This window comes from Lagenorhynchus albirostris, chromosome 7 (genome assembly GCF_949774975.1).
Source record: "Lagenorhynchus albirostris chromosome 7, mLagAlb1.1, whole genome shotgun sequence".
In the NCBI taxonomy this organism is placed as follows: domain Eukaryota; kingdom Metazoa; phylum Chordata; class Mammalia; order Artiodactyla; family Delphinidae; genus Lagenorhynchus; species Lagenorhynchus albirostris.
In genome coordinates this window covers 58,821,507-58,844,982 of record NC_083101.1, presented here as the reverse complement: position 1 = coordinate 58,844,982, position 23,476 = coordinate 58,821,507, and the positions used below count along the sequence as shown (strand labels likewise).

General features: G+C 39.4%; 1 protein-coding gene across 1 annotated transcript in view; it reads left to right on the top strand.

The window, feature by feature from the left end:
• The first annotated feature begins 887 nt into the window (after window positions 1-887).
• Window positions 888-23,476, top strand: part of PTPRD (protein tyrosine phosphatase receptor type D) — a 523,277-nt gene continuing 500,688 nt past the window's right edge. Inside the window, exon 1 of the mRNA XM_060153475.1 lies at window positions 888-949. The gene's annotated coding sequence lies outside the window, so the exon portion shown is untranslated. The remainder of the gene's footprint in view (window positions 950-23,476) is intronic.

Below are 23,476 nucleotides of genomic sequence, written 5' to 3'. Positions count from 1 at the left end.
GAAGCTTTTCCAATCACTTTCCTGAGATTTTTCATTTAATTTGCCCATCAAACCATCTCGCCCTCAACCGTAACGACCGGGTTCACGCCAGGGCTGAGGGCTGGGCTGGACTGGCCATCCCTCGTCCTGGCCCTTGACTCCGCGCGGGTCGGTCTCCGGGCGTCGCCTCGCCCCCTCTCCCCGCCTCCCCACTCCCCCCGCCGGCCTCAGTTTCTGGTTGCCTCTCGTGTGCGCTTCACTTTGGGGGGGGGGAAGAAGAGAAGAAGGGGAGGGAGGCGCTGAGGGGGGCAGCCGAGTTGCTATTTGTGGCCAAAGAATCCTCTTTAAAAGAAGCAGCAGCAGGAAGGAGGAAACAGGAGAGGCGGAGGGAGGAGAAGTTACGCGGCCCCGGACCCCCCAGCCGCGAGCGGCGGAGCGTCGAGGAGCGGGGGGAGGAGGAGGAAGAAGAGCGGGAGGCGGAGGGAGAGGAGACACACGGCGGCGGCGGCGGCGGCCGGAGAAGCAGGCGCAGGGCGCGCAGGAGGAGCGGGAGGAGGCGGAACAGCCGCGGAAGCCGCGGGCTCAGAAGGGCCAGGAGGACGGCCCGGGAAGAGGAGGCGGAGGCGGCGGCGGCGGCGGCGAAGTGGATAGGGGTGGAGGGAGGGAGGGAGGGCGGGGGGACGCGCTCCTTTGGATGCTGGATTTCGGCGTTTGGGACTCACTCGCTGACTCTCCTCCACTTCCTCGCTCTGGACTGGGCTGGCCGCTCGAGGAGCGGGCGGCGGCAGCCACGGGGGGGATTCCCGCGGCGGGGGCCGCAGCTGCGCGGGATTAAATCGGCCGCCCGGACTCCGGCGGCTGGGGCAGGCGTGGGCTGAGCGGCCGTGGAGGGGCGTGAAAGCGCTGGAGCAAAGTGCTGGTGGCGGCGCGGGAGGCGGTGGCGGAGCCTGCCCGGAGCCGACATGACCAGGTGAGTCTCCCGAGCTGATCCGGTCCGCCCCCCTGAGTCTTCCCGGGTCTGCGTCCTTCGGTGTCTGCGTCCGCGGCTCGCCCGGAGCCCGGCTCCCGCAGCCCGCAGGTCAGGGGCCGGAGCTGCACACTCCGGCGTCCGCGAGCCCAGCGCCCCGGCTCCGGAGCGCACAGTTTGCTCTTCGAAACCTCCTTGGGCAGAGGTCCTCCCCTACACGGTTCGCTTCTCGCTTAAAGCCTCAGACCAGGGAGAGTGGCAGTTCTAGAGAATGAAGGTGTTTGAATCTGTGTATTTGTGAGATTCCCCGCTTTCTCCTCCTGGGGTGGGCGTAGTATTGGGGAAATGGTGGAGCGGCGGGGCACTACGACCCTACCCAGGGATTCTGCCACTGCAGTTTTCTGTTTTTTCTTTGTTTTTTAAAGAGGCAATGATTACTAATTTAAGGAGGGCTGGTTTTGGTGATTTCTTTCTTTCCTCTGAACTAGTGGGGAGAAGGAGAAATAGCAGGAGTCAAAGTCTACGCGGCTGCCATAGAGGAGGGGGATTGTTTTGGAGACCTTTCCGTGGCAGAATCAAAGCTCGTAGTTCTGCCACGGGAATCTGCTGTTCTTACACACTCATTCCGTAGGGAAGGGAACAAAGAATTTATCATGAAAAGTCCAAGTTGTAGGAAACAATTTTAAAAGAAAACCAAGAACAAACTAAACGTTCTTTCCTTTCCTGTCGGTTTATTGTAGCTTTCACATTGGCGTGTAGAAAACTTGAATTGTGTATCTGTGAGGTTGATTTTCATTTAGAAGCATTAACAAATTAAGGCAGTTTTCTTATGCTTAAAAAAAAAAATCTTGGACACTGTGTGAGCTTGGCTTTCATTAATTGGGTGCTCCAGTATTGTGAATAGTAGGTCCATTCTCCAAAACCTGGACTATCACAGTTCACTTGTATTGTTTCCAGCCTGCTTCCCAGTACACGACTTGCCTACTGTCTCCTCTGTTTTCTAAAATTCTTAGAGCAATCCCCCAGACCAACCTACAGTTTGTGCCTTAAGCATACAGGGAGATTCCTGAGGGATCGCTGCCCTGTATTTTCTCTTAAACTTTTTTTTTTCTTTTTATCCCCCCCTTGACATGCCCACAGTCATAGTACCATTGACTTAGAGCATAGCACATACATTTTGAGCCTCTCAGAGACTAGCAACTGCTTGTGACTTGAGATAGATTTTCTTTTGGACTTCCAGTGCTTCAAACGTGGACCTTTCCATTTGGTGTGTTTTTTCCAACCATCCTGTAGCACACATATGGGGTGTTAGTCCAACCATTGATACTTCTGACCATTTTGGCAGTTCTATCACTGTTTCAAAGTGTACACATCCACCACTCAACTTGAGTAAAACCAGGGTGACGTACTGCCAAGACTTGAAATATTCTGAATTAAAGGAATATTTAGATGATAGCAACCTAAAAATCATACCATGTTGTTAGTATGATGATATCCAGGACAAAGCTTAATAAATATTGTACATATTTAGAAAACATTTTGTTACATGCCACAGATAGATGTTATTTTGTTAGCTTAGCAAAGAGAATAAAATTTCAGTGCTCAATGTCCGAATTCTTGAAACAGACATCCTAAATGGACAATACAAAGAAAATTTTCCTACCTCCCACCTCCCATAATTACATACTGTACTTTGCTTTTCAATGGAACTAGCAATTCTGTGACAGATTTCTTAAATTCATCCTCATGCCATCAGCTATTATTGTACTCTCAGAGTGTGAAATTGACAAGCTGGTCAGTTTCATGAATTCAGCTGTCAGATTGTGTCCAGTTAAAAACTGCTAAAAGCTGTAAATGTGCCTGCCTAGAATTTTCTTTTTTAAAGGAAAGACAGCAGGGGGTGAGGATTAAAGGGTGTTATTAATTGTAGATCTTTGTAAATAGGTGCACTCTAATGTAAGTTTTATCACTGGCTGTTGTTGGGAAGCACATTTATTTTAGATTTCTACTGTTTTAAAAGTGGCATTCAGTTTGTATCTATATTTCATTTTAAATAGTGAGCACTTTACATAGAAATAATCTGTTCTTACAGCCCTCAGTAATAATAGTATAATAGAAATAAGATTCAAAGAGGAAAAGTGTCTCTCGAATATATTTTAATATATATGAGTAATATATTACTTTTGTAATGACATGTGAAGAGGTGGATGAATTAAATATTTTACTGTGGAGGTTATGTAACACAAATTCTTCTTAGACCAGTGCAGTTGTAGTTACTAAAGTAATGAAATACAGTGCTCTATTTTAATATATATGTATTTCAGTGGATAATCATACAAGCAAAACTGCTTAAAGTATTAAATACAATGATTTGATTTGTTTTTAAGATGGACATTCATCTACAGCCAGAATATCTCAAAGTCGAGAACTAAGACTCGGAATCCCCTCATCTGCTGCTATTTGCTAAGCCACTAGGGGCCTGTATAACTGTTCTTATATCCAGGAGGTACTCTGGTATGGCATATGCGAACCCTTCCTAGAGAGGCATTTAAAAAGTATCAGGTAGGCAGTCCCCTAAGTTTTGGTTTTGTCTTTTTAACCTATTAACTCATGCTCTGATGTTAGTCATAGACATTGACTGAAGGGTTTTTCAAGAACGTTGTTTAGAGCTTACACTATGGCGGTACAAGTATGACTTTTCACAGAGTGTGCAACATAGGAGAGGTATTTGTGCAAATTCATATGTGATCCCAGTTTCTCAGTGCATGTCAAGGATAACTGATAAAGATGCTATTGGCATAATGTAAGGTTAAAAAAGAAAGGAAGCAGAATTACTTTAAGGAATGCGTAGTCATAGATTGATGGTGTGATTAAACTAGCTTTGTGAGTGCTGTGCAAGTTGTGTGGAACGAGAATCTGAGGCTGTGACTACAGTTTCGTCAGCACTTGAGGGACCCCCACTGAAGATGCACTACACGTTTTTTAAGTGTCAGTTTCACAAATTTGAAATCAACCAGCTGTGGCAATCTTGATAGACATTAGGCAATAAGGTCAAGTATACTTACACTGTTCTTTTGTTGATTTTCAGTTTTTCAAACTGACAAGGGTAACTATTTGTAAAAGAGCACCCTGTAAGTATTTGCATATTGGAGTTCCTTCAGCCCAAACTTGATTTATCAAGCCATTGAACATTTCTATTTTTAAAAGGATTCTATGGATAAATAAGAATTCATTAACACAGTCACGTACTAAAAGTGCCATTTCAGGAGTGATGGATTTCTCAAGGTGGTTTTGCTTTAAAACTACCCTTCTCTAGTTTCAGTGTGTATTTGTGGGTTGTCTGAGAGTTGAAGTATGCCTGTGCTCTAATTTATGATCCTGAGAGCATCAAACTTTTAGGCTCACGTCTTTAAATGTATACATTTAACCTTTGGTCATGGGTGCCCTTTTAATTCCCAGAAGTTTCTGGGAATCTGGAAAATAAACTTTACCTTTAATGTAATATATTCAACTTAGCGACCACAAAATATTCTTTTAGCATTAGTTTTATAAGCACAGATATATGAAGTGCTAAATAAGAAAGATTAAGTGTTCAGTTTTCCAGAGTATTTAAAGAATGTATTATTTGTTCCTATTTTCTTAAAGGGAGAGTAGTTTTTCGTTGGAAAGGTTAGTTTGAATAAATGAGTTACATTTTAAGCGAGGCCTACTCTGAGTGTGTTTTTGCCTTATGGAGTTGTTTTTCTTTTCTTTGCACTGTCTGGTTTCTTTGAAAAAATCTTTTAAGAAAACTACTTACTTGTGATGGCACAAAGGCAACTTGTAGCCGCAAGCAAAGTCAATGTTTAAAAACATTTCTTTTTATATTATCAATGATTTACCAAGAGCAAAGAGAAGAGTTGTTCTTTCTGTGAACTACAAGTTCGAGGATTCCTATATAACACATCAACAGAAGAAATCTGATAATGTGGAAGAAGATTGCTTAGGAGGGATTTATAAGTAAATTTCATTGCAACAAACATCCCTCGTTTACACTTCTCTAATTTCATAGCACAGTGACATTTCCACCAAAGAACAGGTTTGTTTGGGGACATGTTTTCTATATGGATAATATCATTTGCTTCTAATTAGTAGTTGGTAACACTTATTAAAATGTCATGCTTGGCTTGCATTTGTTTTGACAATTAAAGGGTCCAAATTCTCCCACCCCCATTTTAAAAATAAAGATGTGTTTCAGCTCTCCACAATCAAACCTTTAAGAGAGATAGCTAAAAGAATAAATGGCTTGTGCTTACTGATTGTTCATTATATGAAATTGTAGCCTCAGATGTAAAAGTTCAGCATTTTCTTTATGTCATAAGTCTTGGGGAGGTCAAAGAGCAAATGCTTATACGTTATAGAAGTCTCTGACCTAATGTAACCTAAATAATAGAGTCATGACAATGGTGCGAGACTGAAGCATCAATGAAATAGAATTCTTATAAATGTAACTCACAAAATTACATTCCAGGCCCATGCCCCTTGTTTCCCCTTTAATAAATCACCCATTTGCTTTTATGTAATCAACAGTTTGCATTTTCTTCTCAACATTTTATTTATGAAATATTTTTAAGACAAAGTAATTTAAGTGTTGTCTCCAGTTATACTGTCACACTCCTCAAAGCAACTTGTTGCTAAAAAAGAATAAAATTGTCTGCAATGTCCCACCTCCTCCCTCTCAAAGTAATGCATTCAGTATCTTTCTGTTCATTGTTTTCTATTTGATGCTGATGTATTTAATAGGGTCATATCAATATCTGTCAGTTACTCTATAGTTGTTTTTTTTTTTAAATTACAAGAAACAAAGAGCAAAACTGAACTTTTTCTTGGCTTTTCAACCTCTGCTGTCCCCCAGATCGAATCCCTGTATGTCATAGATCAGCAAATTAAATGAAAGAGATGAAAATTTAGAAAGCTAAGACAGCTGATTCTGTCCGTAAGCCAGCAGATCAGGTGTACCCATAGAGAGTGTTGAGACAACTTGAATAGTCCTAGCTTTCCACCTGTGGCAAGTAAGCTTTGCTTTCCTTTGCAAATGGCTGCTGTGAGGTGGCAGGCTCCCCTTGGGCTTCTTCAGAACTTATAACAAAATATAAGAACAAAAGCAGCCATCTGAAGCTCATCTTTCTCCTAGTTCTTTGAATTCACTGACCAGAAACACGACTTAGCTTTGACATTCAGATAACAATGTCAGGAGAGTTGTGACCTTTAACATATTGTTATTTACTGGCTTTAACCATCGTAACTCTGTCAGTTTCATGAGATTGACTGAGTTTATAAATTCTTAGTTGTCTTTTTTCCAACAGCCCTCAAGCTGTATTCTTTAATGTAGCACTAGCTAACTAAATTCAGATTTGTGAATTGCATTTAGAAAATTATGCTTCTCAGTATTGCTTTGGGATTAGGAGATAGTGTACTTTCAAATATATGAAATGATCATCTCACTGGGTCACAAGTAACAAGTGACTTCTTTTTTAAGCTTCAGTAAATGGACTCCCTTTATTAACAAAAAGGTTTATATTAGTACTGATTTTATAAATATTGAAAATCAGTTATTGTTTAATCTTATTTAAGCGTAGGTATATAGTGTATATAAAGATAATGCTAAAGGTTGCAAAATCTAGACCAGTATCTTTCCTTACTTTTTTTCTTTTTCTTGGAGACAGTGAAAAGAACATGAATTTGATGCAAGAAAAACTGAATTTATACCTTAGTTTTGTCACTTATTATCTGTGGGATCTTGGGAGAAATTATATAACATCTTAGGGTCTTGTTTCACCATCTGTAACATGGAGAAAATAGCCATAGAGGTGATGAAGATCCTATTAAATAAGGATTTGTCTTATTTTGTATTTTTTAAATTAAAAAATTCCTGGATGTAGGAATGACATAACGGACATGCTATATTCAATGATGGTAGTTTGTATGATAGTGTTCTGCTCTCTTTATCTGTCTGCTGTAAATGATTGCTACCTGATTTAAAAATTAAGCCTTGTTGGATATGGGTGTTTGGTGTACATTTTCCCTTTGTGCACTCTGTTGTGTACATGGTATAATTACTACAGATGCTGGAACTACCTTTTCCTGTCCAGCACGTTTTTTGAAGTCTGTACACATCAGTATGCCATAGTACGCTGTTTATCTCAGAAAGCTTTTAAGGGAAAAGCTAGAAATGATTTTACCTACAGTGTACCAAGAGAGCATTTTGCTTAAAAGTCAAAAATGTTTTAATAGATTCCTGATGATATTTGGTGTTGAGCTGCAGTCTGGGGGAAGAAATGTTTAGAGAAGCAGTTAATTAAAATACTGAACCAACAGAATTGCCTTTTTTTTTTTTTTTTTTTTAAATGGTAGTGCATCTTAGAAAGCTCTTTAGCTCTTTGCCCAGCGCAGCTGTCCTTCCATGAAAGATCAGGTTTCAAGAGCAATGATGGATGGTGGGTGCCTGTAGCCAGTTGTGGGGTTTGCTCTGAGGTCAAATGTATTGATGGAGGATAGGAATTTACTGCCTTCTGTCTCTCCCTAAGATCCGCCAGTACAATTTCACAGAGAAAAATTAGACTAGACACATCAAATGCTGATCCAGTGTTCCATTACGGGCCAAAAAAACATTTGTTTTTAAAGTTTGAAATAATTTTTTCCTCCATCCCCCTTCCACCCCAATTGAAGGGACACATCGTACACACACTAACGGTTTTTCACTGCACAAGTAGACTGCTGGTTCCCTGCAAAAACGTACTTGAACTACTTGTAATAGTAACTTAATTGAAATATTGTTAAAGGGTTTTAAGAGAGAAACAAAATAAGTCTACTAGTTTTGACTTTTCTGGTTGAAATAATTCAGTATGTGATTTTTAGATACATGGTTTTATATCTTTAGTTATAAATTCTATCTTATATCTTAATTTATATCTTAATTTAAATGGAATGTTTGGCCAATTGGGAATAATCTATTGGAAACGTCTTAAATATTCTAAATCCATTTACTGGCTAAGTAGTGATTTTCACATTTTTCTTGGCGGGGAAAGGAGGGAATTATAATATATTACTAGAGGGGTAAATTTTGGGGAACATCTTCCATTGGAAATATCTCATGGATGGAAGTTCTCTCTGAGTCCCTTCTTTGAGCCTCACTTTCTTCATCAACATTGTTTCCCCTTCATTTGATATTTTGGCCTTCGGTCTCCATCTCCATTCTAAACTCTCATTGTTGTTTTATATATGGGCCTCTTCAGGTCACTGTCTGTACTCTTTAATGGGATATTCCTGTCTACTTCTCATAGAAGCAATACTTATTTCTGCATAGATGACTCTCAAAATAAATTTTCTAACTTCTCTCTGGAGTTCCAGATCTGAATTTTTTTCCGGCTTGTTAGATAGTTGAGAAATAGAAGGCTCTCCTGTGTCCCACATTCTGCATTTTGTAAACTTAAAATATAATCTTTCACCCATACTTCTGTCTACTTTTTTCTTGGTACCTCATTTTCTCCTTTCTCCTTTTCAATTCTTCCTAAAAACTTTTGCTTTCTGAAATACAAGCCTTTTTAATTCTGCCTACTCAAGTGCTAAATTCCCAACACAGCAGTCAAAGCCCTTTGCAGTCTAATCCTAACTTGTGTGACTAGCCTCTGCTCTCCGCGTAGCCCCAGGTGCTCTGTCCTGCTGTAGTATCAGAGCCCCTGCCCTAAGGGAGAAGACTCTGCCCTCGGGCACCTCTTTGGTTCTACCAACCCTCGGTTCTTGGAATCCCCTTTCTCTCCTTGCAGGCTGTCCTGATTTGCATCCATTGAAATCCTCCTAATTAGTCTCTCATTTTCTAATTCTCAACTCAAGTGCTCTATGCTCTTTTCGTTGAATTTACTTTGAGTTGAATTTAATTGAAATCATGAATGGGAAGAGTAATTATTCAGTTGAAATGTCTGATGATGCTCAGGACATTGAGATAGGTGAAAAACAAATTTCTTTTAATTTTCTTTATATTGGAAGTACAGTAATAGTGGTTGATGTGTAAAGTTGTAATTGTGATGGTTGCTAAAATTTACTGAGCATGTACTATGTGCGAGGCATTCAGCATAGCATTTTACCTTCACTGTCATTTTTAATCTCTAAAACAATGCTATGTAAGTCATATGCTTTTTATTATCACCAGTTTAAAAGCTGATTCATAGAGAGGTTAAGTATTTGCCCAAGGTTACATAGCTAGATATAATAAAGATGGAATTTAAAGCCAAGATTTTAAGTTATGATCCCAACTTTTATCCACTCCACTCTTAACCCCTCAATATATTCTTGTGTCTGACATGAATTTTTAAAAAATTTATTTCACATATACCAGGCACGTATACACAATGACACAGTGCTTTCTTAACTCAAATTCAGGAAGAATCTTAACAATTATGTGGTTTTCCCCCTATCATTTCTGAAGAATCTCTTCTGTTTCTTTCTCTGCTTGGGACTGGAGAGATTTATTTTTTTTTATTTTTATTTTTTTAAACTTAAGCAGTTTAGTTTGGACTGGGTGACCTTTTTTCTTTTTCTTTTTTTTTTTTTGGCAGTTGCCTTTCATCTCTAAAATTATATGATTTTAGGCCAGTGACACAAATGCCTGAGCCCTGGGGTTAGTCCTGGAACAGAAGTGGTTAAATTAAATATTTCCACCAAGAATAGGTTTTTAAAAATCACAAAGGCTGGCATTTTCATAGGTGCCCAACACGTAGGGAATCAAAAGCATTTTTACAAAGAGAACTGTAGATCCAGCAGAGATATCTGAAGAGCAGCCTCCCATCAAAGAAATGAAATTATGCCAAGTGACTGATATATATGTGTTCTAGTCATTGGCTGCCTGCCCTGCACAACTGTATCTGGGAAATTTTGTCAATTATACTATCTTCTAAAATACTCTTATTTTCGCTGCTCACATGTTCATTTCATTATCAATAACAGATGGATGATTCGATAAGTTTTTTTCCACTTAACCCATTTTTATAGAAGTTTAGCTTTTTTTTTTTTGGTCAGGCTACAGAGACCTATTTCTGATTAATTATGGTCTTATAAATAATACAAGAAAGGATGTTACATTTGTTTGGTTTGGAAAATTATTTTTTCTCTGACAACAAAGCACCCTGAAGTTTTAAATCAGACATGGTACATAAAATAAAGTTACATGGAAAATGCTTTGGTCTTTTATGGCTCTTACTGTGTGTTAACAATCAAGTCGTCTTCGCCCAGGTTTCTAAAATGCTTCTCACATGCATGCACTGTCCTATTTAGTCATGTTTTCCTGTGGGTTAATCTATAAACAAAACCTGCTAGGAGCCTGGAGCGGCGTACCTTCTTTGGGTGGTGTGTAGTGAGGGTTCTTCCATGATTAGGTTCTTAATAAATGCTTTGTGATGATAATACGTATAAATTAAGAATGACAAGTTCAATAAGTATTGTTAGGCATATTCAGCTACTACTTTAAGAAATGATTGGCTAAGCGCAGTAGAATTGAATCGAATTTTTACTCTTGCCCAGATTCAACTTGAAACTGATTTCTTTTTATCAAAAAAACTAGGAAATACACCATTTAAATTTTGATTTTAAATTCATCATTTAAAATCTGTTTTCTCTAAATAATCTCTTGTTATTCCAGTAGACCAAAAGAAATATTAACTTTCTTTCAACCAAATTATTCACTACTTTTTTTTTTTTTTTTTTTTTTTTTTTTGCGGTATGCTGTTCTCTCACTGTTGTGTCCTCCCCCGCTGCGGGGCAGAGCCTCCGGACGCGCAGGCCAAGCGGCCATGGCTCACGGGGCCAGCCGCTCCGCGGCATGTGGGATCCTCCCAGACCGGGGCACGAACCCGCGTCCCCTGCATCGGCAGGCGGACTCCCAGCCACTGCGCCACCAGGGAAGCCCATTCACTACCTTTTAATATGTTAGCTGGCATCTGTTGGCAAAGTCCTCTTTTGCCTGGATTGCAGCCTCTCTGTGTTTCGCTGGAAACTCTGTATAGTTGCTTCGGTGCTCTGTAGCCAGCGTGATCATTAAGAAACTCAAATCTGTTTATGTCATCCTTCTTCAAACATTCCAGTGGCTCTTCCTTCCACTCTATGTAAAGGTTGAAATACTCAGCAGAAGTCACCTGGGCCTTGATGTCTTTCTCCCTGCCTTGTCTCTTGCCACCTTGCCATTCTCATAATGGTTTTCTCTATTTCCCTTCTCCCACCGTCCACACACATACGTTCCAGCCATACTAAAGTATTTGATATTTCCCTGATGCACTACTTTGACCCTTTGGTGTATAATTCTGAGCATGCTTTCTCCCTTTCCTGGAAATTCCCTTCCTCTTCCATTTTTGCCTGATCCCCCTCTTCCTTCAGGTCTTAGCAGAGCTGACAACTCTACCAGCACGTCTTCCCATCCTGCCAAGCCTGGATATGCTTTCTTTATGCACTAGAAGAGACCCAAATACATTTTACATAGAGCATCCATAACATTGCATTGTGACTGCTTATCTGTGGTCTGATTCATTACAAATACCTCAAAGCCAAGACCCAAGTCTTTTCCCCAGTGGTATTTCTAACGCCTAACCCATGGCTTGGCTCAGTGTGCTAGTAACATTGGCCCATTGTTGTTGAGTAATTTGTGAACAAATCTGTGTGCCCAGAAAAATCAGAGGTTAGTTAGTTCATCGCCCAGATCTTAAAACCCGTACGTTTAATATTTAACTCCACAATTTATGACAATATTGTCAGTTGCCCTTGAGTACTTTTATTTTACTTGAGCTAAGTTCCACTTGCCTAGTTCCCTCCCAAACCAAGACAAAACCAAATCTGTGTATACTGTGTGTATCTCCTCATATGCCACTAGACAGGACAAATCTGCCTTTACATCTGGCTGTGGTAGGAATTCCCAGATGCACTTAATTCTGACACATGGTCATTATTGAACCAAAAGCCGTTGCCTGGCATGATTATAGCCCGTATTTGTTTTCTTTTTTCAGGGCCCTCATCCAGGCTGCCAAATGTACAACAGGTGCCGTAGCTTCATACTTGCCACTCTGTTGTTATGCAAATGACCGCCCTAACAGAGACTAATGGTATCTAATAAAATCGATCTCAGTTCTGGCAAGCCAGGCTTAGGAAAGCAGGAGCAGTAGGAACTGCAGTGTGGAAATATGCTGGTGCCGAATGCTCCTGGTGAAGCATACAATTTTTAGAAGGTGGCATATGGCTCACATGTAGGCCCCTTGTTTATGTTGAGCCATGGAAATTTTCCGCAGCCCAGTATTATTTGAACACTAGGATTTGCAACCTCTAATCTTATTTTAGATGGACTCCCTGGGTGGCCTGGGGACAGGACTAGCTGTGCCAGCTTATCAGTGAATGGCTGTGCCATGTCTGTAAGGCACAGCCAGGCAATCCTTTTTGGCCAAACAGCTGCTTTGTATGACCGCTTATATTTCCTGTCATCAGAAATTTGCCTCACTGATTTCATAAGGCCCCGTAAAGACTTCAGTATTAACAGAGATCGCTAGGAGAGGAGTATGTCAACTTGCAAATAGGAGCTCATGTTTGGACACTTGCATTCAAAGAGTGTGTACGATTCTGTGGGTTTTTTTTCATGCTTTATAGGAAGCTGGCCTAAGGAGACCTTTGTCACCAAAGGAAGTAACTTCTTGGCAACTGGACAAGCTAGGGAGAAAGAACTCAAAAGTCTAAGTGATGATAAATATTAGAACCAGGTTTCACAGGGATATGAAATTCCTTTTTTTTTCTCTGTAAGGATCTTAGAAACCTCATTTTCTTCACTTACCTTCTCTCCCATTTATGCATTTATTCTTTAGAGCATCGTACATTAATCTTTCCACAGTGCCTTGCATTTATTCCCATAAATGCAAGGCACTGTGGGAATGTAAGGCTGATGTCACTTGCACTGACAAATAGGCAGAGATCTATCTGGATTCTTAAGATTTTGGAAAATTCATGCTAGCATAATGTCCTTTTCCAGTTGGAGAGCTTTATATCGTCATGTGGAAAAAAGCTACTCAAATTCCACCATGATAGGAAGGCTTACAGGTTTCACTAAATGAATAACCGCTACTAGAATAAGAGTCAGTGGTTAGAGCCTTAACTGCCTAGCCATACTTCTCTTGGCTCCACAGTTAATTGAGCTTAACTAATTTCCTGTGACCTAGCATATAGAGTAGTTCTTAGGTTAGGATTTGCCTATTATTGGGCCATCTTTTTGTATTATTTATACCCATCCTACTTGAAAAAGGATTTGTGGCAGCTATTAAATCATATGCTTCATTATCCTTAATAAATCACCTTGGTAGAGCAGACAATGAATTATTGTACAGATAGTTTCTATGAATTTTTTTTAAAAAATATGCATCTTCTTAGCCTCATTCTAGATGATATTTTATTTCACAGCATTTAAAAAATGATAGAGCCCTTTAAGGAGTATAGCAAACTACTCACTTAGTGATGATTGTTCATACTAAAAAAAGTAATCTAAGTAAAAGTAATATAAACGTGAAGAACATTTTTAAATAAATGTTTTTGAAAGGCCTGCTACCATTTCTGATTGCGTAAGTCTTTCAAGATAGTTTTTTATCATTTAGAAGAAAAGATGCACAATGATGTAGTAGGATTTGACAGTAGTAACGTTCTTTGCAACTAGAATTGAGAAAAATAATGAAATAAGCAAACAGATAAGAGCTAGCATCCACAAGCCTACATGAACATGGTATCACTTATAGGTAAAGGAGAAATAAATTATCTTGTAGATATTTTAAGCATAGGACTCTTTTTTCTTTTGGATTTTTTAGGTACCAGAGTGACACATTACATTATATTTCCATATCTCTCAATGAAAACTAAACACATTTCTGTCTGTAAAATGGACCATATTAGCCTCTTTGTCATAGGGATGACCGTTACTCACAGAGCAAGAGGGAGATCTTCCAAAGGTGCTAGAAAGGATGTTGGATTAAACTTTGTGTTGAGGAGACTTCACTGTCCTAGCTAACCCTTCCACCTTGGTCTCCAGAACCCAAGTCCATTCCTTTTTGTACTTAACACTGTCCCAGAAATGGAGTTCTGGCTGATGCATTGCTGGTTCTCAGATGATGGAAGTTTCCTCATCAGACAGCATCTGCTTTTTCTCAAACAAGACTCAAGGGAAGAACAAGAGACAGATCTTTATCCTGTTTTATTTTTACCATAAGAAACCAAGTCTCTGTATTATTTAAATGCAAGTAGGAACTCAGTTGTACTAGCTGTATTTCAAGTGGTCAGTAGCCACAAGTGGCACAGGGCTGTCATATAGAACAGCAGAGACATAGAACGGTTCTGTTGTTGCACAAAGCTAGATTGGACAACACTGGTCTCCCTGATGGTTCTGAGATATCATTTGATAGTTTCAAGGTTACACATGTAATAAAATATAGACCATTTACATACTGAGACTACCCACTGATCTTACTAGCAAAGAATCTACCTGTCAGATGTAAGTGAAAGATATTGTATCTCAGAAATACATCCTCAAGGAAAGTGAACTGATAGCTGATTCTGTGCTTTTTGTCTAACGACAAATATGCATACTGTTGGATTTTGTACCCGCCCAATATGGAGAAATACTTTTCTATGGAAAGCAGATACAGAAACAAATTGAGTTTTAGCTGTTCTACCACATCTCCTCTCAGATTTCTTCAGTGAGTCTTTTCTGTTGCTTTCCAAGTGATTTCAGTCATTTTTCACTGCAGAGCTGTATGTGAAGGTTTAAGGAGTGGTGAAAACAGGGCTCAATAGGGTGATCATATAATTAACATCCAAACGGGATGCTGTGAGAGTGACCGGGGATGCTCTTAATGGGACAACTGGTTTAGACCCGGCTGTTGTCAGCAAACCTGTAGGTCTGGTATCTTAAAGCTTCGTATGCAGAGCAGAGCAAATGTGCGTCTTTGTTAGGACGGCCAGACTTGGTAGGAGGGAGGCCTGAAGGAAATCCTGGGGATTCAAAAGCATTACCTAGCCTCCTCTTGCCATCTTTCCTACTGTCCTGCTTTATTACAACGCTCTGGAGTTTTGTCAGGGATCAAACCAATCTAATGTCACTTGTAATTAACACTGACAAGCACATATCAGAACAACATGTTAGAAGTCATTGAAAGAAATGTGGAGGCGGTTGAGGACCTCCAGACTCACCCCTGCCAACCCATCAGGGCTGAGAGGCAGAGCAATAGAGACAAAACTAAAAGAGTACTTTAACCACCCCCCTCCCACCTCTCCACACCCTCCGTGATGCTGAGGCAAAAGTTAAAGGCACAACTTCAGGTTTCTGTAGAGGTGTAATAGAACAGCCAGGGAAAGGAGGAGGGATGAAAAGTTAAAGGTCTTTGCAACAGCTCCTGGAAACAGAGCCCTACTTTCTCTTAACTGGCTTCTCTTTTGGTCACAGAACCTGAGGTGATTGTTCCCAAATGCCTTTCTCTTTTCCTTTCACATCATGAGTTCCTATCACCTCCCACAGGGAGCACCATGGGTCTGGTATTTTTAGTTGCAGCATTTGCATTTTATATATAGCTTTGTTTGTTTTTTTGTTCTTTTTTTTTTTTTTCTTGCATTGTAGCTATAGCTATATCAAGGAATTGTTTTGTTTTCAATATGCTTTAGAAAGTATGTAGCAACAGTTAGGGGTAGTTTTTTGTTTGATTCTTAATCAGTTCTGAGACTGTCTTTGTCCCCGTGTACCTCCAGCTTTATAATCAAAATGAACAAAAACAGGTTTCTGAGGGATAAGGGTTTTTAAAGACAATCGGTTAAGAATACAATCAATTGTGTATTAGACGATGCTTGCAGCTTCGAAAAAGCTACAGAGGTCTCGGTCAGGGGCAAGGGATTGTACATACACAGTGCTGAGGGTGTTTTGGTCTGTGCTAAATTGGTGTTTGCTCAGAACCATGGACTGTGTCTCCTACCCATCTCCCCAGAAAATTTGTCAGTTAGAAAAAATAAAGCTTCTTTCTATTTCTAACAAGTTTACTATTATTATTTTAAATTTCCTTACCAAAGAGGATTCATGGTAGGGGTGGAAGTGTTTCTGCTTCACAGCATTCTCAGCCCCCGTAACAAAGTGGGAAAGTGCAAGGGCTACTTCGAGCCAATCAATCCACTGGAGCCTGGGGACGCTAACTTCTTGCAAAGTCTCATTTTTCAAGTCTTGGCTTTTTATCATGATTATACGTACTGTCTCTATCAGTAACCAAGGTGAAAATCAGGGTCCTGTGTAATTACAGATCTAAATCTTGATGGTCTCAGGAGCATTATGATCGACAGGAGCTATATAAAACAGCCGCCCGTTCTCACCCCAGAAAGATTTAATAGTCCGTCCCCTCCACCCCACACACTGCGGTCATGGGTTGCAGTGCTCTAGGTAATAACATAGAACTTGAATTTGTCATTATAGAAAGGATCCCGAGAACTCTCAATTCAGGTGACATGGTGATTCATACATGACACTGATCCTTGTTGATAGAAGTCTCTTGTACATATTGTTACATGCACTGTAGGAGATGCAATATTGGATCCAATATGGTACTGTAGTTAATTGATGCACTTGGTGCCAAAAGGTTGCCAAGTCTGTTAAAGGGGCAATTTATCATTTTCAGTTGTTTAATTATCTGGAAAAAAATTAAGGATGGGCATGATTAGTTTTCAGAAATGTGTAGTTTATCTGTTAGTATTTTAAATGTGTGTAACTGTAAGCCTACCAAATTAAATACTGAGCTCCGACGGTAGCTCACACTCGGAGTAGAGAACAGAAAAGCACAGAAATGTGGAACATTCCACTTGGGTATGTCTGACAAGTAGCAGAGTAAGAAAAGCTTTTCTTACTCTTTTTTTGGGTTACAGTGAAGTGATTTGAAAGAGAACATGAACCTAAAGTAGTTTTCCTAATATTTTGCTCTGATACAGTGGTCAAGTGTTACTCTTTTCACCTTTCTATATGCTAACTTTTATTCATCTATTTTAAAGTCATAAAAGTAGTATAACCTCATTATAGGAAATTTAGAAACAAACAAACAAACAAAAAGTCACTAATAATCCCATCACCTGAAAACAACCCACTGTTCTGACTTGAGAGAATTTTCTCGTCCTTTATACTGTATGGTGAGTTTGCTATTCAGTACTTTGTCCATTGTCATTTTAGCATAAATATATATTTTTTCCATCTTGCCTCATCATGACTATCATCTTTAATGGCTGCCCAATAATTCATTGACTAGATGTGTCTATTTTCCTGTTAGTAGCCTTTGTTTTTTTCCCATTTTTCTAACTATTTCAAATACAGAGTTTTGAGGAACATTTTAATTGGGATACATTTTTCTATATTTTGCATTATTTCTCTTAGCATTGACATAGAAGTGGTATCCCTAGGTCAAAGGATATGAACAGTTTTATGTCTTTTTGAAACATATCACCAAGTTGCGTTCCAGAGAGGATGTATGTGCTAATAATGCCACCAGTAATGACTGAAGATAGTTCAGTTTCTTTTCCCCTTGGTCAGTTTAAAAATGATCATCTAAATCTTGCTGATTTAATAGGCAAAACACTCATTATTGTTTTGTTTTTTTTGGCGGTACGCGGGCCTCTCACTGTTGTGGCCTCCCCCGCTGCGGGGCACAGCCTCCGGACGCGCAGGCTCAGCGGCCATGGCTCATGGGCCCAGCCGCTCTGCGGCATGTGGGATCCTCCCAGACCGGGGCGCGAACCTGTGTCCCCTGCATCGGCAGGCGGACTCTCAACCACTGCACCACCAGGGAAGCCCCCATTATTGTTTTAATATGGATTTCTTTAATTACTGAAGTGTTACTTTCTCCCTAATATGTGTTTACAAGTCATTTATTCCTTTATATGAATTGTCTCTACATTTCCTTTGCCTAAGGGTTTTTATTCATTAGTTCACATTCTTTATATATTAGACATATTAACTCTTTGTCATGTTTGTAACAAGTGTACCTTAAGTCTGTTTATTGGTCTTTAGTAATTGTTTTTACATATTTATTTTAAATTTTATATAGTCAAAGTCGTTGATGATCCTTTTCTCTGTGGTTATTAAAAGTACCTGAAAGTATTAAATAACCATGAAAATATCATTATGTTTATTTCTAGCACACAAACCAGGTACTGCTTTGCTAGAAGAAAGTATAAGTAAAGCATGCTATAAATTTACAATAAAGAGTTATATGTATACAGATTGTTTTTCTAATTGGAGTATAATTGCTTTACAATGTTGTGTTAGTTTCTGCTGTACAACAAAGTGAATCAGCTATACACATACATATATCCCCTCCCTCTTGGGCCTCCCTCCCACCACCCACCCCATCTCACCCATCTAGGTCATCACAGCATTGAGCTGAGCTCCCTGTGCTATACCACATGTTCCCACTAGAGATGTGGATGGACCTAGAATCTGTCATACAGAGTGAAGTAAGTCAGAAAGAGAAAAACAAACATCGTATATTAACGTATATATGTGGAATCTAGAAAAATGGTACAAATGAACCTGTTTGCAGGGCAGGAATACAGATGCAGACATAGAGAATGGACATGTGGACACAGAGGGGGAAGGGGAGGGTGGGATGAATTGTGGGGTTAGGTTTGACATAAATACAGATTTTCTTAAATTTATTTTTTTAGCAAATTTATTTTTATTATATTTTTGGCTGTGTTGGTTCTTTGTTACTGCGCGTGGGCTTTCTCTAGTTGCGGCGAGCGGGGGCTACTCTTCGTTGCGGTGCGTGGGCTTCTCATTGCAGTGGCTTCTCTCTAGGCACATGGTCTGGAGCATGGGCTCTAGGCGCAGGGTCTTCAGTAGTTGTGGCGTGTGGCCTCAGTAGTTGTGGCACACCGGCTCAGTAGTTGTGGCTCGCGGGCTTAGTTGCTCTGCAGCATGTGGGGTCTTCCCGGACCAGGGATAGAACCTGTGTCCCCTGCATTGGCAGGCAGATTCTCAGTCACTGCGCCACCAGGGAAGTCCCTAGATTATTTTTTTTTAAAAGCTGCCAAACTAAATGGCCAGTTCTTTAATCAATCAGTGTTTTCTGTTACTATTCATAAATTGGCATTTTTAGTTTGTCTGAAGCAATTTATTAGAAAGTAGTATTAAGTTTAGTAAAATATCTACATGAGTTAATTTTTAGTTGAATTTGAAAAGGATATTATTAGTTGATTTTAGAAGTGAAATATTTCCAAGCAGCTCATAGAATATAGGTGTTTCCAAGGGGGAGAATATAGTTTGATAATCTCGCCTTCAGATCATCTGTAAGTGACATGTAGTTGTAGTATAAGGCAAGTTTTAAATAGATTTTTTCTTTCAAAATTGCCAATTACTTATCCTCAAACTAAACAGTCCTTCCTTCCCCAGTTTATTTGCAATATTCCTTAAAAAAAAATCTTATTTGAAATCATTATACATTTTAAGAGCTGTGTCTGGTTTGGTCATTCTGTTTTATTTTTCTGTAGGTCCATGACTGAGTCAGTTTTAACACTCTTTCAATTACTATAGTGTTTTTTTTTTTTTTTCTGTTATTATAGTTCCTTGGGCTGAACCCTTTCCCCTTGCGTTTTTCTTATAGCTTATTCTTTGGTAACTTCTCTGATTTATTCTTTGAAATGAACTTTAGTTGACCCTAAAATGTTGAGTTAGAAACCAAGAAGACTTAAATCAGATTTTGACATAGTATCATAGGACTTACTTTTGTTCTGAGAAGTGGGCATATTATATATATAATTTAATTGTAGTCAAATGCTTAATTATAGTTTGAAATCTCTCACTTCTCTTTACAACCTCACAATAAAACAAGCAGGTAAACAAACAAAAGTATGTTTGGTTTAAATGGCACAGTCTTGTTTCATTTTAAAGTTAGATACTAGATAATCTTCTAAATTATCTTCTAAATCTTCTAGTATCTAAAGTTAGATACTAGATAATCTTCAAAATAGGCATAAGAATGCCTATTTTGACTTAACATTCAGTTTTCATGATTCCAAAATCTTGTTTCAGTTAGTTTTATAGTGAGAAGAAAAACAACATATGCCTGCATATGCCTCAGTTTCTCATATCTTTTCTTTCTATATCCTATTTTTAAAACATGTTTTTATTAAAGTTCTGAACTCAGGATCTAAAATTGCTTTAAGAATTATATGTAAACGATGGGAATTTTATAATTAATTTCTTGTTTTTTATAAGGAGTGATTTTGATTATATATGTGGTACATATCAGCTGTTCTGGAGATATCCTAACATTAAAAACCTTTTTATTTTTAACCAGGAAAAAAACAATCCAAAAGGAGTATGTGTTTTCAGTTATTAACCAATAACTCTGATCTTTTAGAGACGTGCCAAGGGCTCCCTTTCTTTGTGAAATAGAGCATATCTTGTAGTTTGCTTTGTCAGTGTTCTGTTAAACTATCAAAACATTCAAGTTCTGCATTTTGAGCAGTATTTACGGCTGAATTAATTCACAAGTTTCAAGGTCACTAACTTTGATTATATTTATTATTATTTACCAATTTAGCCATCTCTTAATTTATATAATAAAGCATGTGGCAGCACATAAAACCCAAAACTCTAGAAAATGAGAAATGGCGTTTGGACAGTGTTGCTTTGAAATTTATTCTTATATTAGATAGACAAATATTTACCGAGTTCCGACTGTGTCCCAGGCACTGTGGATCTAGGCACTGGGGATGCAGCAGGCATCAACAAAGGCAAGATTGTTTTCTTAGGGAACTTTCATTCCAGTAGGGAGATTAGTCAATAAACAGACAAGAGTGTGTAAAATAAATGAGAGAGTGATAAGTACTATGAAGAAAACAACTTGGCAGGGGAAGGGGATGTAAAGTGACTCTGTGTGGGATGAGGTGCAGTCAGGGCTGCTTTAATGAAGGTGGGCGTCTAAGAAGGTGACTTTCTGGGAAGGAAGAGTTCCGCAGAGAGACAAGTGAATGCAGTACCCTGAGGCAGGCGTGCGCTGGGACGGCAGTCCTCAGCACTTTTTTTTTTAAGATGTTGGGGGTAGGAGTTTATTAATTAATTATTATTATTATTATTATTTTTTGCTGTGTTGGGTCTTTGTTTCTGTGCGAGGGCTTTCTCTAGTTGTGGCAAGCGGGGGCCACTGTTCATCGCGGTGCGCGGGCCTCTTCCCTGTCGTGGCCTCTCTTGCTGCGGAGCACAGGCTCAGTAGTTGTGGCTCACGGGCCCAGTTGCTCCACGGCATGTGGGATCCTCCCAGACCAGGGCTCGAACCCATGTCCCCTGCATTGGCAGGCAGATTCTCAACCACTGAGTCACCAGGGAAGCCCCCCCTCAGCACTTTCGAAAAGCAAATTTTATTCCTAGCTCTGTTTGTAGAGGCTACAATTCGAAATGTATCCCATTTCCTGTGCCCACATGCCTCTAGTGCAGGGCCAGATCCTTCTTTGCTCTCTGATTTCATCCCTGCTACAGCTGCCAGGATCCTAGGTGATGTCTTACTGGGCAGAAGGGCTAGGGCCATCCAGTCCGTCCACCCACCCCGTGCTCTCGCTCTTCTTTGCTGACTACCTGAATCTGATGTTCTGGGCCTCAGCTGAATATTTGCCTAGACCACGGCCTTTCCTGATGAACTGTCTGTAACCTGGGGGTCCTTTCATGACCTAGATTGTATCTGCTTGGCCCTTTCCCCGCAGTTGGATTCCTCAGTTCATTCATGCCCACCCCTTTAGGCGAAAGCACTAGCCTTGCTCTGAGTTGTTATTTGCTTTGCATAACCCCACATAAATTCAAGAGTTACGAAGTTGCCTGCTCTAAAGCTATTCCTAGTCACTTTCTTTTCTGCCATTATTTTATGTAGCAAAAAATCTGAGAAATGGAAAGTTTCAGTGTCTTGCCCAGAGTCCTAGAGGGAGCACCAAAAGGGATGTTTGTTAGAAATCTTTGTCTTTGCATGTCTTAGCTCATTGTGTCTTCTCTGCATGGACTGGAGTTTAAATGCCTGCTGTGTAACCTTTTTGATCCTGTTTCCTTATCTCTAAAATAGGAATGATAGGAGCACCTGCCTCTCTCCTAGTATTGCTGTGAACATTAAATGAGATAATGCTTTTAAAGGGTAGTACGCCTGACACATGGGATATTCAATAAATAAAGCCATTTTTATTAGTATCGATGCTACTATTAGAGTACCTTTGCTGTTATTCCCCTCTGTATAAAAGCTTTAGAAATTAGACGTATGAACAGAGTAGTTACTAATAACATTATTTCTGAAGTAAATGAGAACAGACAAATTATAAAAGATGGTCAGATGTTTGACAAAAATATTTTGCATAATTACTGAATTTCTTGTATATTTTTATTTATATATAAATTATATCCTATCATGATTATTAAATTTTCACATTTATATGACATGTAAAATATATACTGAATTATTTTCCATTCAACTTTATAATATGAACTATATAATATGAACTTTGCCCCTATTATTAAGATGGCATATCCATCCAATAAGTGGCAATCTTGTGACATCCTGAAACTTGAAAACAAAATTCCCCAAGTTTTTTGAGATCAATTGACATATAACATTATGTAAATTAAAGGTATATAACTTATTAATTTGATAAATTTATATATTGCAACATGATTACCATCAAAACCTTCACTAACCCCTCCATCCTGTCACTTAATTACTATTTCTTTATTGGGTGAGAACATTTAAGGTCTACTCTCTTAGCATCATTCAAGTATATGATGCTGTATCATTAGCTATAATTACCATGATTATACTCTGAAACTTTTTATAAAGTCTAGAGAGTAATGAGAATTCTCGTGTAGCACCTACTAAGGTGATAAATGAATAAATTGAAATAATGAAATGTTATTATTTACAATACCTATCTCCACTTACTGGGCCCAATTCTTTTTTTTTTTTTTTTTTTTTTTGCGGTACACGGGTCTCTCACTGTTGTGGCCTCTCCCGTTGCGGAGCACGGGCTCTGGACGCGCAGGCTCAGCGGCCATGGCTCACAGGCCCAGCCGCTCCGCGGCATGTGGGATCTTCCCGGACCAGGGCATGAACCCGCGTTCCCTGCATCGGCAGGCGGACTCTCAACCACTGTGCCACCAGGGAAGCCCTGGACCCAATTCTTTCTCCATCTTTCTACCTGTCACTTAATGTATATCAGGCTTATAGATCATCAAAGTAGCTATGCTCAGACATCCTGTAAAATTCCAAAGGCCACATGTTCAAATCAATGTTAATAACCTCTTGGGAACTAAGGGGTAGTGGAATACTGTCCAATAAGATTAATTCTTTACCAAGGTCTTCTTAGGTAGTAAGGCAGAAGAAAAAAGCTGTAAACAGCCTTTCTCAACATTTAAACCTTGCTATTATTATTTTTTTCTTTCTCACCATTAACTATGTGGCTGTGGCCTCTAGGTGAACTGGTGGTGTTATC